Here is a 14,548-nt window from a genome sequence, read left to right as displayed (position 1 = left end):
GAATATCATCTGAGACATCTAATATTCTACTTAGAAAGGGGCAGCTCCTACAAAAAACTAACCAGGACCAAATCTGGCAATTATCTGATCTTGTATATCAAAAGACGGGACTGTTTTCTGAAAGGACGTCAGCAGTTTCAAAGACAGCACCTTTGAATGATAAACAATTTTCTGTGTCACATGTATTTTTAAATACACCCTTGCATTAAACTAGGCTAGAAAAGGTTTATGAAAGAAACCCCAAACCAAATGAAGCCATCATAGCTTGAAGTAAAATATACAGAAGACTGTTTCTAGGTAGAGTTGAAACACAAGAGTTCTTTTAAAAAGGGAAACTTTACAGACCTTGTTCTGCATCATTAAGTTTTCAGGAATGTTGAATAGAGCATGATGGATTTGTTTTAAGTTGCTGCTAGTATTTAATTTTGATACAGTTCAAGGGGCCACATCAGAAGAAGGAATCAAAAGACAGAAAGAAACCCCAAACAAAGGCCTGTTAACTGGGAAAATCATCCATTAATAAAAAAGAAAAGATAGAAGAAGGTTCCAACACCTTTCACCAGTGGCAGATTAAATTGTAGTATTCCTGGGGCATATTGTTTGATGTGATTAAAACACAGTTAGTTAAACAGAGTAGAGTTGTTATTTCAAACACTTCTTTCCTGAGTATCATCAATGGATTAAGGTTTGGGTTTGTTTAAAATAAATGAATAAAACATGCCATCATTCTAATGATGATCTTTTTGTGGTTGTTTTTCTTCAAAAGAAGTCAGTTACTTGCAAGGTGTGGGTTACACACAGCTGTACAGAAACTGAAGCTTGTATCTTTTTGTATGTTAAATTAGTCTTCTTTCAGAAATAACAACTGTATATTATTCTTTTCTATTTTTTATAAGAACAAATACAAATATTTGTTTAAAAAAGAAAAGAAAAAAAAATTTTATACCTCTGGGGCAAGTCCCAAGCCTTTTACTTTCTTGAGGAAATAAATAAAAAGCTTTGCAGAAAAACTCCTAAAATAACTGCCCAAGGGGGAGGGAAGGAAACACCTAAAACCATCACATTACCAAGTGCTGAGGTAATCAACTACAATCTGAGAAATGTCAAACAGTGGTAGTCATCTACTCAAAGATTTTGCTGATCAAGTCCTTAACTGCCATTTACAATCACTAACAAAAATATGGAATATAGTTGTGGATATAAACAAGAGACAAATTAGTATTGGGAAGCTGGGTTTAATAATCCCCTAAAAGAGTCCATCTGCTTTATAAAGACCCCTTTTTTCTTGATCTGTGACATGCATTCCGAATATAGACAGCACTGGATTTTTTTTTTAACATTTTTAAACACCCTGCTACTATAAACTCTTCTCTTAGTATATCTGATCTGAGTGTTTCTCTCAAGTTTAAATTATGTAAGCACTGAAGGGCAATAAAATTTCCCACAGGTTCAATCTGCTTTAGAGTAAGTATTATAACATGAAACAAATATAAATGCAATTCCTTTAGTACTGATGTTCAATAGCACTGGTTACTTCTTATTTTTCTGATTTTTGCAAATATTTATCTTGTTATCACTGGAATAGCTGAAACAGATTGAAAACGCTTTCATGTTTGGAACTAGAATTTGGTTTTGCTTTCCTGCTTAAAAGACTAGAAAAATGCATTGTTTACAATGAAAACAAGATTTATAACCTAAAAAACTAGGTGATTTGCAGGTATAAAAGACTAAAACAATTTATAGTCTGTGCTTCCAATCCACTGTGGTGAAGGGAAAAAAACACCATTGACTACACCCTTCTCACAGATAGAGGTCACTAATGGACTGGATTTGAATCTGCCTAGAGAAAGCCTGAAAGTTACATGAAAGTATCCTAGACAAAAATGAACTCATTTTGAGATTAAAGAGGTAATAGAAGTGATTAAAAAATAAAGCTCTCACCTTCCTGGAAACAGCATTACCTTAAGTGTGCCTTCTTTATAGTCCTTTAAATAGAAAGTTCAGTACAGGAAAATCCTGATAGTTGTACTTGTTTCAACTCCTTTTTGTTTTCTTCACTTGGTAAAACTGTGTCCCTCCTTTGCTGCGGGAAGGGTAGGGAAGTCAGCCCTAATGACATCCCACGTTTTAGATACTGCTATTTTAAGCAGCTGAATGCAAGCACATTCTTGATTCTGAAGGAAAGCATAGCCTATGTAATGCAGATTCCAACTGGAAGGGTGTAGGGTTGCGCAAAGGAGATATGTCTACATCCTAAATCAAACTATCCAGCAGGCCAGGATATAAATGTGACTTGCAACAGTGGCTCAAATTAGATCCAGACTTCCCCAAGCCAAACACAGATAACATCACCTTATACAAAATACAGGGTGTACGTGTGTGAGGAGCGACTCTTAAGAACGCTGGGTGCATTCCAGCAGCACTTCTCGCTAAAGCCTTGGACTTTGGAAAACGCTGATGGCTGTTCTAGTCACAGGTAGTTTTATAGACACTGTATTTGCACAGTGCTCTGGCTTGTTTTACCTACAGGACTCCAGGCCTGAACTGTCTTAACTGCCTCGTTACCATATCAGGACACAGAACAACCACTGATATAGCTTCTTGAAACCTCTACTCACATAATTTTCCAAAGCAAGACCAACACTAACATTCTAACATCACTTTTGTCACAGAAAGAGTGAATTTAAAATCACAACTGTTACTTCTTTTTTTTATTATACAATGTTTAGATCCTTTTCATTACGCAAAGTTTATGTCTCAGTGATAACATTGCATATATTGACTCTTTCAAAGAAGCAAGGAAAGAAATGCAGATAGAAATATAGGTACAGTACCTTTTAAGAGTTTTGAAAAAAATGCCAGGATGAACTTTTCTCCTTCCAAAAATACATGTATCAAAAATCAATTTATTAGCTTAGTCTTAAACTACAGATCTTTCTTTGGAGAAAGACCATGTCAGTGAATGAAGTAAAGAATTAAGTTCATGGAAATCTGTCGGGGGGTTTATATGGTTAGTGGGGTGTATTAAACCCAAACACTGATCAGTCTCAACCTCTAAATTGGTTTAATTTCCCTGCAAGCACTGCAAAGTCAGTTACAGCAAATAAACCTCTCTTTAACATACACTCTGACTTTCAGAGAGAGAGAGAGAGAGAGAGAGAGGGGGAGAGGGAAGGAATGAGAGCAGGAGAGGGAGGTATAGAGGGAGAGGTCTGACTTGCTTTCAGTATCTTTTCCTGCCCCTCGTATAAAGAACCTCTCCCTTTCTATTTGGCTGAACACAGCCTCGCAAAAAGCAGTATGTGAAGAAATATAATCAGTACCTTCCACACACAGTGCAGGAATTTACACGGATTTGTGCCTTGGATTTATTAGCTTATTGTAAGCCTTAAAACAGATTTCCTCCATTAAAATTAATTAAAAGCTCCTGTTGACTGCTTCCCACTCTGAAATGAAGGTAGAGAATCTTATTCTCTTAACTTTGCTGATTGTTTATTTATCTTTTATGGGGTTTCATATCATATTCAAGAGAGGTCTTTACAGCTGCTTGACTTCCTTTTGCGATCTGCTAGTTTTTATTCACACACCATCCCCACACACCCAGCCCCCTGCAGTATTTAGTCTCATTTTGTCAGACCCCCGTCTAACTCGCCAGGTCTCTGAGCGGCTCTATTGTGCTCCGAAGTCTCGATCCGATTCCCTGAACCTCGCCCCCACCCACTCACCGCCGGCCCCGCTCCGGAGCCTGCTGCTGCTGGGGATCTGACGGATCCTCCTGCCGGGCGCAGCTCCCGGCTCTCCGCGTACATTCCTCAACACTCGGCAGCGCCCAACTAAGCCCGACTGCCTCTTCCAAGCCAGGCTCACCTCTAAAGGTCCCGCTTCCCCGAACCACCTCCCGGACAGAACCGCGGGTGGTGCTCACACGGGCGCTCCGCCGGTGTCCCTGCCGCAGGGACAGTCCTCGGCTCTGCCCTGCCCAGGGGTGGGGGCCAGGCTCGGCACCCCCCCCAGCTCGGCACCGAGACGCGACCGACACCCGGGACCCGGCGGCAGCTGCCAGCTCCGAGTGCGCTCCCGAGCCAGCAGCCCGCGGACCCTGCTAGCACTTGCCGCCGGCCATTCATAAATCCACACTTGTGCGCGCCCGGCGCCGCGGACGCGGGGCTCTAACGTGGCGCAGGCGGTGTTTCTGACACAGCCCGATCCCGGCTCCTCAACTTTGCCATCTGGGACAAGGCAAAGGGCACCGCGGGTTTAGATCGCCCGGGGCTAGAATTACCAGAAAGGAAAAGAGTGAGAAATGAAATCCCAACTGTACCTGGCGGTGTCTGGGAATCCCTCGCCGGCACCGATCGTAATTCCCCTCCGCGCCTCTGGCCCCCCACACCAAAACTTTGCCGCCGCCGCTCCTCGGTGGTGGCCGCCGCCGCCCTCCGCCCGGCGCCGCTCCCGGCCGGCCCCGCGGGCCCGTTCCCCGCCGGCCGCCGAGCTCCGAGCGACCCCCGCGCCTCCCGCGCCTTCCTCCGCCCTTACGAGGCGGCGGCATCGTCCTACCCCCTGCTCCGCCACCTCCTCCTCCGGCGCGCAGCCCACGGCTCTGGCATTCCCAACGCGCTTGCTCTCCTCGATTCGCTCGCTCTTTCCCCCGCCGTTCCTCCTTCTCCGGTAAAAAAATAAACGAGAGGGGACCGCGGCTACGCTTGGTCTTGGGGTTTCTTTCTTTCTGTCTTTTTTTTTTTTTTTTTTTTTTTTTTTTTTTTTGGTTGTTAGCTTGCTTTCTTTTTAATTTTTTTTTCTGTCTCTTTCTGTCCTCTGGAAATGATGAAAAGATCACATGAGGAGCAGGCACGGCGACCCAGGACCCTCGTAAGTCGGAGAAGGCATCGGACACATGTATGTGAGTATGTGTGTGAGCGTGTGTCTGGCTCTCTCCAAGTCCTGCGCCTGCCTCCAGCCGGGATTGCAGGCTGATCTTAGCAGTAATGATGCCTCACATCTCACTATTCCCTGCTAATGTAAGTCGTGCCTTTTTTTCCTCCCTGCCTGACACCCCAGGGAGATGTTTACAGTAATGAATTCAGTTGATAGCCATCTCTCTCTCTCTCTCCTGGAGTCCCTCCCACATTTCTAGTTTAAAGAATGCTTGGAAGGCAGGGCTGCAACCTAAAGCTTTCCAAGAGGCAAAGTCAGGCTAGATTTTCTCTTTTTCTTCTTTCCTTATTTCCCTCCCCGTCTCCCCCGTCCCCCTCGGCTGCTTTTAACCCCTGCGTTGCTGAGGACAATTTAGCGAGCTTCACCCGTTTGGACTCGCCCTCTGCCCCTCTGCTTTCGGCAACGGGAGCCGAGCGGGCGGCTCTGCCCGGGGGATGTAGGGGCTGCGCAGCCCCCGATTCCCGCCCTGCCTCACCGCCGGGCCGGCGCTGCGGGAGAGGAGGGCGCGGGGAACGCCGTCCTTCGGCGGGGACTGCCCCGCACCGCTGCTCCGGCCGCTCTCGCAGTGTATCCGAGCGGATCGGATGGGCAGCCGGGAAGTGAGCTGGAAAACTCCCCGAGCGGCGGTTCTGGGAGATGCCCTCGCTAGCAATAATTACAGCCGTGCTCTCCACCAACATGGCGATATTTCATGTGCAGCCGCCGACAAGCCCGCCTCCCCCACTCCCTTCTTCTCCGCTCCTTCCTCCCTTGCGAACTTTTACGCAGTACCAGTATTCAACAAATATAACACAGAATAAAAGAATCTCCAGCCCTCAGGGAAGAGACGGACCTCCTCTAGTATTCTCTCTGATTTTCATCATCAGTCATAAAGACTTAAAAACCTCTGGAGAAAACGCGTTTTGCCCTACAGCGGTAACAACACCCACTTCCCCCCCCCCTCCCCACCCCCGTATTTCTCCTGTATACATTCAGTGGGTGTGCATATGGGTGAGTGTGTGTGTGTGTGTGTGTGTGTGTGTGTGTGTGTGTGTGTATGTGTGTATGCCGGGCTGTCTGCGCTTGTTTCGGAGTAACCCTTCCCCCGCCGTCCAGCTCCCTGCTAGGGTACTGCCTTGTCCTGGCGAGTCCACTTAAAGTGTTTAATACCGAGAAGCACTTGAGAGATAGGATACAGCCGTCAAGGTATAACGTGGGGTGTGCGAAGAGAATTTGCCTCAAATTCATACATCAGTAAAGAAAACGTATAGCACAGCTTTTTCTGCGAGTTACTTTAAGAAACGGGCTGAGGAGGATGGAGGAGAGAAGGAGCTGATCAATGCCATGTGTCGAGGAAACAGAAAAGGGAACCGAAATGCCTCGGGGCTGGTTTCCCCCTCACCCCTGGCTGCTCAGTGGCTTCTATTTGCTCGGCCGTACCTCAAAAGCTGAATCACTCGCTATTAGCTCCGCGCCTCCTTCGCCCCTCGCTTGGGGGGGCTAAACCACTCACGACTTGAAAGGCTCAATGAAGCCCCACCGAGGAGCACGGCGAGGGTCAGCCCAGCCGCCGTGTGCTGGGCGCAGCTCCTGCCCCCCTCACCCTGCCCTCCGTCCCCCGCCCTCCGAGGGGACTCCGGACAGTGCCAGCGTAAACACAGCCCGGAGCCGAGCCGAGCCGCACCTTCTGCTCGCTCGGAAGAGGACTTGTGCCCTCACCTACACGGAGTGATGGGGGTGGGGAGCCAGCACGGACGGGGGAGCGCAGGTAGCCAGCATTTCTCACGGGTCTCAGCAAGAGGAAGGGAGTTAAGGACGAGACACCGCTTCCCTCCCTGCTTTACGCCCCCAGGATGGAAGGGAGCGGCCCGGGGCTCTCGGCGGGTCCCAGCCGGCCGCGAAGAAGGCTGTGACACCGGTCAGTCCCGCGGTCAGAGCCTGCATCCCCGCCTCGGAGAGGGGCTGCTCTGTACTCGAGTCTGCTCGCAGCTGCCAGCTGGTCCCGAGGGATAAAAGGATCAGGAGCCCCGTAGAGTACAAAGGCTAATGTTCTAGGTATTTTTAAAATTTTTAATATATTTCTTTCTCTTTTTTTTTTTCTTTCTTAGCCTCTGCATACATTTCAGAGCTCTTGTTTGAGCATAATTTTTATCTCCTTCGTGAAGCTGATGGACAACCAGTGCATTTTCTGGGAAAAAAAAAACCCTCTCTCATGTTTAGTCCACCTGTCCCTCTGTTTTCCACGTCCCCTATACTAGCAACCTGTCGTCAGCACAGAAGGCAGAGCTGGCCCTTGTCGATCACAGGTATTTCTGCCCTCTGTGCCCTTAATCAGGGAGGAAAGTGGGAATGTTAAAAACTTCTGCAAGGCTGCAGGCAGTCGCTCTGCTCCGTAGTCTCAGAGGGATTAGGCTGAATTATTCCTGTTCCTATCCCTGGACCCTCAACCATCCTATACTTTAAATCAGTGAGCGATACTCAGGACACGTTTTGGTCAAATCAAGATCGTGTCAATCCAGAAAGTGACTTAATCAGGCGTTACCTGCTCCTGCGGAAGTGGGTTCCTTCTCGGTAGGTCACCCAAAGCCCACCGGGTCCGGCAGGTTGAAAGGGGAGAAAGTGGCAGGACAGCTGGGCTCCAGCATGGTACTGTTTTAAGGATCACCACCGAGGTCTCTGTTTTCCATAGCTGCCAATGGTCACCGACACCCAGGGTTCCTCTCAAGAAAAGGAGGAAAGAAATTATCTTCCCAATCTGCTCTCCAGGCGGTCATTTGACCCTGACACCCACCGATGACACTGAAGAACACCCCGCTGAAGCGACTAAACGCCTCGCAATTTCCTGTCTTGGCTTCCCCCGGGCGGCCCGGCGCTCCGCCGCCGAGCGATCTTATCGCCGTGCGATCATTATTCACCGGTGACAGCCAGAGATGCAGCGCTCCTAAGTGAGGGTGACAGATTTCAAACGCGGGGCTGCAGCGTATCCAGCCTCAGACATATTCTTCCTCAAACTTTGCCTAGCAAGCAAGTCAGCGGTTTAACCCTTTGCAGCTCTTTCTCTCGCCCGGGGGCCGAAACCCCAGCGCCGGGGAATGCTGGTTTGGGGGGAATGCAGGACAGCACGGCTACTTGGCTGGGGATTCTTTATTGCGTGCCATTTTCTATTCTTGGTTATTTTCACTTGAAACAGATGAGAACCGCCAACTCTGGGGAACAGATGGAGGGCTTTTCTGTGATTAGGGGCTGGAAAAATCCTCTTGGCAAAGCAGATCGCTGGGGACTCACCTGTGGTCCCTCTCTGTCACCGAGTATGCAAACTCATCTGCATGGCACGAATTCCTCTCATACGCACATATACAGAGCTTCTGCACTTTCCTCAGCGTGGTATGGTTAAAAGTACAATTCCATAAGTGCCATTTCACTCAGATCTCCAGATTCAGCTCTTTAACAAGTTATTAACTACAACAGAGAAAGGAGCAAGTGAGAAAGAAACGTGTTTTCAGGAAAGAAATAAAGGAAAAAAAGCCTTTTTCACACATGCACTTTGTACTCAAAGGAAATATTTACCACCACCAAACTCCTGCATGTCAGAACATGTTTTCTCCTAAGCACAAGAAACCTTGAAACTGAGAGAAAAGCATGTGCAATTCAAAGATGAAATGAAGTGCTTGAAAGATTTCCAAAGTGTGTACCACCAGAGCCCAATGTCAAGACAACATCAAGACAACAGGGAAACAAAACTAACAAACTCTATTGGTTGCCTAGTATTCATTAATATATATTTTCAGTGCATTATGATGGGGTTTTTTTCAGCTTTCTCTGCCCCCACCGCATCCCCCTCCCAAAAAAAAAAAAAAAAAAAAAAAAAAAAAAAAAAAAAAAAAGGGGGGGGGGGGCGGGAGGAGGAGTGGGGCATGACCTCTGACTGCGCTGGTATTCCGGGAGGTCCTTCCGGAGCCCCTGTGGTCATGCTGTAGGAAGGATGGAGTGGCAGGTAGATGTGTGTGAATGGGAATTTCAGTGCTTTCTTCATTAAATATGTACGATAAGGATAAGGCTGGACAAGGGAGGAGAAGAATCCTACAGCAAGCAAAAGACAGAGAAAAAAAAAATTCTCCTCCCACCCACATTTTTAAGTTCCGATTTTAAGCACAGCAGGGAAATAAACCTAATTTGAAGAACAACCCCCAGCCACACTCAAAAGAAAAAAAAAAAACCCACAAAAAAATAACCCAAAACCAACTCGCCCCAAACTGACCCTTTAGGCATCACATCTATCGCTGTCCAGGTAGTAAGAGCAGGTGAGCAGGGCCGTGGGCAGCCCTGGCGGGGTTGGCAGGCAGGTTTGGCTGCGCGGGAGCTCCGCGGGCGCGGAGCGGGGCCGGCTGCACGTCCCGCGGCGCGGCCAAGGTGGCAGCAGAGCCCAGCGCTAGGATGGACACTCCCCAAATTCTCCTTCCAGCACGCTCCGCTCGCACTGCTGCGCGCCCCTGCCCCCTCTTCCCCCCTCGACACGCAATCTTGGTAACAGTCTGATTACTTGGACTTTAAACAATTTCTCGCCATCACCAGGCTATAAATGTGTCAAGGATGTATTTATTTATTTATTTGCTAGCAAACCGCTTTGCATGGTTGAAAAGCTGTAAACTGAAAGGAGAATATAGAAATATATTCCCTTTAAATTTTCTGTGATCATACAAGATGGCTAGCCTGGAGTGATGGTCCACTGATCCATAATACAACCTCACTTATTCTATAGAAAATGTAAGATGGGATAGCATTAAGAAATGTTATAAAAATGAAAGTGTCTTTTTAATATTTTTTTTTTCTTCCAGCTATATTGTAAGATTGATTTCCAGAGCTTGCAAGAAAGAAGGTAAAAGGAAATGGAAATAATTTTGTAACTGGGAGGTTGGTCTAAATCACACTGAATAGCCTCAATTTTTGTCAGTAATATAAAATTTTACTTCAGGCCTTAAATTCATGCAGCTGACAGAAAGGGAAAAAGTCACTAAATATATTCTTCATCAAATTTTGGGAAATCCTCTTAGTAAAAAAGGTTTTAGGGAAGGGAAGGGAAGGGAAGGGAAGGGAAGGGAAGGGAAGGGAAGGGAAGGGAAGGGAAGGGAAGGGAAGGGAAGGGAAGGGAAGGGAAGGGAAGGGAAGGGAAGGGAAGGGAAGGGAAGGGAAGGGAAGGGAAGGGAAGGGAAGGGAAGGGAAGGGAAGGGAAGGGAAGGGAAGGGAAAAAATGGGAAAGGGGCAGAAAGGATGGGGAAGGGAACCAGATAGACACAGTTATAGAATATTGATATTTTTTACCATAGTTTTCATGCTGATGACAGTTGCACAAATGTAGATCAATTCAACCAACATTTAGTTGAATTTGATAAAATTAAGGTAATTAAAGTGGCTAAATCATGACATAAGAATCCAGCAGTCATTAAACATTGTTACGCATTCTTTCTTTGTGGTTTAATTGTTTTTTTTTTTATTATAGAAAATGCAAGGAAAAATAGAATAATGAGAGAAACTTAAATCAACATAGATATGACAAAAAGAATTGATTTATGATTGACCTAACTACCTACCATGGTGAGTGGAAGGCATAAATAAAACCTTCTGAACAACATACAAATAGCCAACATAAGTTTTTTCTTTCACATTTTCTAAGCGCAATCATTAAGGTCATTTTCACTGTCATAAGCTTTTAAAATAAAGGAATATTTTCCATCTCTGATTCTGTCACTGCACCTTTGTGTTTCTGGAAAAAATAATCCACACAGTTCTATCAAACTCTTGCCTCACTATATAAAGCTCAAACACCTCTGTGAAACTTACACAACAGTCATTGAGTTGCCCATTCTGCATTCAGTACTCTTCTTTTATTCTAAGTGGAGAAGCCTGGAAAGCAGACTGTCAATCCACTGTGGAGAAAGCATCCCTTTCTGATTGCAAGGCTATCTACCCAATCTCCCATGGGAACTCAAGAATTTCCTACTGATTAAAAAATCAGATTTATTTGTATTTTCTCATCCACAGGTTTGGCAAGCTCAAATCATCCTTTTGCCTCTGTCAAGTCCATTTCTATATCTTTCTCTGTTTTCTAGGGGATAGTTACAATTAGGACAGAATGCCTCTAAATGGTCAAAGAGGAGCATCCTAGGGCGACTTTATGATGCTTGGATCCCCAGTCATCTGTTCTGTTTATGCAGGATATTTAGTTCTTCACCTTTCAGATTGGCTCAAAGAGTGAGGGGCAGGGAGAAGAAGTTTGTTTTCAGAAACTTCACTTGAACATTGCTTGCTAAACAAACAGGGTTTTTTCCACTTTTCTCCAAGGAAACAATTTTCTAAACCAGTAAGGGGAGGGGTTGCTTGAATCTGCTTTCTAGAGGGACCCCTTTGAAAACTTCCTCCCAAATTTGCTCTAAACCAGCACAAGGAGCCAGTTTTCTTTCAGCCCAGTAAACATGAATGAACATTAGAATTATGAGAATATATAAAAGTTGGACATGAGAATATAATTTTTAAAAGATTAACCTGATCAAAATCTCTCAATATTATTTAAAGAGAGAACATAAAAAATGCCACAGTTTATAATATAAGCCCCAAGGCTCATGGCATAGCTTTAGATTTATATTTGCTTGATTTCCATGGATCACTTTACGCTTTAGGTTGGCAAACTTTGATCTATAGTATTTAAAAATATTTCAAGCTCTATCTGACAACTGTTAACCCTCTTTCAATTCCAGTATCAGCAAATTATAAGTAATAGGATACAATGAAGAATGCAAATTTTCTATTGAAATATATTTATTTTTGCTTTTTCTGATTAATTCCTAGTTTCTGATAAAGTGGTAGCATCATTTGGTAAAGCCTTTTGTACTCTTTTCTGTTTATTTATTTTAGAAGATATTGTTGTAAAAAGGATAGGAGAAAAGAAAAATTGGTTTCAATCACCTAAAGAAAAAGCTATAAGAATGTTACCCTGACCATCATGGTCAAGTAGTAGAGGCTACAAGATTACACATCCAAACTCAAGAAATAAATAAGCAATAATCTTGGCATGCTGGGGCACCAGGAGATCCCCTTTCCAGGGGTTATTACTAGAGGGAAGAAAAACGTGTCACCATGGTACAGACCGATTACCTGGAAGAAAAAGAAAAAAAAAAGACTGGGCAGATGGTATCTGTTTTGAATCCAGATAAATTGGCAGTAAGCTTTCAGGTCTTCAAGAGGATTTTGAGGCAGTGAAAATATCTTGTGAAACCATTTGTCTTACTCTTTAGCAGTGCAAAGCCCGCATCACAGATTTGTGGACTGAGGGGGATAGGAAGGTTGTCACAACAGTCAGCAACTTCAGCTCTTTCAAAACATAGGGCACCAGATTAATTTTGTTCAGACCTAAAACTTTTTCTTAGGATTTAGTAAAAGAGATTTTACTTTCAATAATCTCTTTATGAACAGGAAGGCACTGCCCTTTAGACTTGGGGGAAATGTTGTCAGGAGGAACAGGGATCTCTGATTAGATCTAGTGAGTCAGTGGAAGGTACCCATCCAGGTAACCATGGCGGGCTGACAGAAAGACAATGGATGTGCATTGATGAGGGACACGTGTACAGTGAAGGAGAAATGCAGTGCTAAAAATTATGAGGCTGCTTACTGATCAATGCTATGAAGAAGATGGTGCTTAGTGCCAGTAGATTTTTTTTTATTTCATTCCCATAGTATAGCAGAACTGGGAAAGTCTAAATTTGCTTCACTGATGGGATGCTGAAGGAACCTTCTGGTGAGAAAACCCATCTGCAGAATTGCACCAGGATTGCAAATTTAGGGTGAATTTAATTCAGCTGGGAGTCATTGTTAGGCAATTCCATTCCTCTTGTGGAATTTATTTTCAATTCAGCAGTCTTTGGAGTTCTCAAGACCTTGAACAATCCCTGAAGAAAGACCAATTTTGTCTTGTAAATATACTACATACATTCAACATCTGAAAGAGTACAGACCATTTTATATAAAACCCCATCTATATGCAAAGATAACAGCTCATAGGAAATTCTTATTCTGGATCATATAAATATATATATTTATATAATTATATGTATTATATATTTTTTCTGGATAATATAGTTGTATATGTATACATATATATTTAATTGTATAAGTAATTGAGGTCTGCTTCTTCTCTACTTTTAACTCAAACACACCCTGCCTTAGTTCATGATGAGCTTTCTATTCAGTTAATTCTGCTTACTTGGTGGGGACAAATTGCACTTGAAACCTACCATGAGATTATTTAGTTAAACATACCACACTTAAAATGTCCTAGGTGGAGTAGTTATGAAGAAGAGCCAGGAATATACCCCCAGGATAAACTGAACTTTTTACTTGCATCATAAAATGATCATCCTTTCTGTGCCTCAGGCAAAAAGAATGCTAAGAAGTTAAGCTATTCTTTTTGGTAGGGTTAGAGAAGACAGTGAAATCCTCCCTGGAGAAAATGAAGCAGCTTGAGTGTGTAATCGTTTGCTGGTGAACTTTAGTAAGTCCAGACAATGAGTAAGGGAGAGGGGAGTTTTCAGGTTATGCCTCACTTTTTAATTTTGAAGCCTATGCATATTTGTCAGCATTTGTTCATCAAAGAGATAGATTTCTGCAAGCTCAGAGAAGGTGGGGTTTTACTATAGGAACATTTTTGGTGTTTGTTTCTTGCATTGTCAAACACAATTTGTCTTAACCACTATTGAACAAAATAGGCTAACTGTATACTTCTATTGTCATTGTCCTTGGATTTCTCTGGTCTCAAAGGTTATTGTTGGCAATCATACTGTTACGGCCAGTCTTAGCATTCTAATAATTTTCAGCTTATTGATGAACTCGGAACAGTAAGAAAAAGGGAGGATGAGCTGGAAGTCAAGGGTGATTCCAGAAAAAGGCAATTCCCTCAGCTAGTCCTGCAGAAGGGAGACAGGATTGACAAAAAAGGGGGCTTTGAACAGGGTTCATTAATATTCCCTGGCATGCCAGGATGGAGATTCAGGCTCAGGGTTCACAGAGGAATGGAGACATGACTGGAAAGAAGGTTACCATGCCTATCCAATGTCCATCCAGAAGAGAGGACTGGAGACTTGCACACCTCCAGCAGTGACTGCATCTGGTCACCCCCAAGGTGGCACAAAGCCCCTGTGCCAGAGCAGAGTTGGAGAGAAGGAGGGGGGTTCCCATGGAAGGATGGATCTAGTCAGGGCCCATGGGTTCCCCCAGGACTCTGGATTTATGACACTAGCCACCAGTAACTCTTCACTTGCCTTACTGAAAACACTTGCAATACTTGATGAATACAGAACATCAGTTCTCTGAAGGGCCATTTCACAAACTCACAAACAAGCTCAAGCTCTTTCCTCTGACAATAATTAGTTTTACCAATCCATACTGGACAGTCTACTGCATTACATATTTGAAAGATAGAATATTTCATTTACATGTAAGAAACTTTTAAGTTCTTTTCCAATGCTATCAATGCTTCTCTTTTCTTAGTCTTTTCATTGTTGTATATGGGATTGGACAGTCTCAGAGACAAAATACACCATTACCATTTTGAACAATTGTCTTGTAATTTTCCTTATAATTGATG

General features: G+C 44.2%; 1 protein-coding gene across 4 annotated transcripts in view; it reads right to left on the bottom strand.

The window, feature by feature from the left end:
- Positions 1-8,373, bottom strand: part of FLRT2 (fibronectin leucine rich transmembrane protein 2) — a 57,921-nt gene extending 49,548 nt beyond the window's left edge. The window contains exon 1 of one of the 4 annotated variants that reach the window (XM_079309907.1): positions 7,457-8,373. The gene's annotated coding sequence lies outside the window, so the exon portion shown is untranslated. Of the gene's footprint in view, positions 1-1,941; positions 2,400-4,321; positions 5,281-7,456 lie in introns of those variants that run through there. The other 3 variants (XM_079309906.1, XM_079309908.1, XM_079309909.1) reach the window with 3 other exon arrangements.
- Between the last annotated feature and the right edge of the window lie 6,175 nt (positions 8,374-14,548).

This window comes from Erithacus rubecula (assembly GCF_903797595.1).
Source record: "Erithacus rubecula genome assembly, chromosome: 6".
Lineage (NCBI taxonomy): Eukaryota > Metazoa > Chordata > Aves > Passeriformes > Muscicapidae > Erithacus > Erithacus rubecula.
This window is presented reverse-complemented; position numbering and strand designations above follow the sequence as displayed.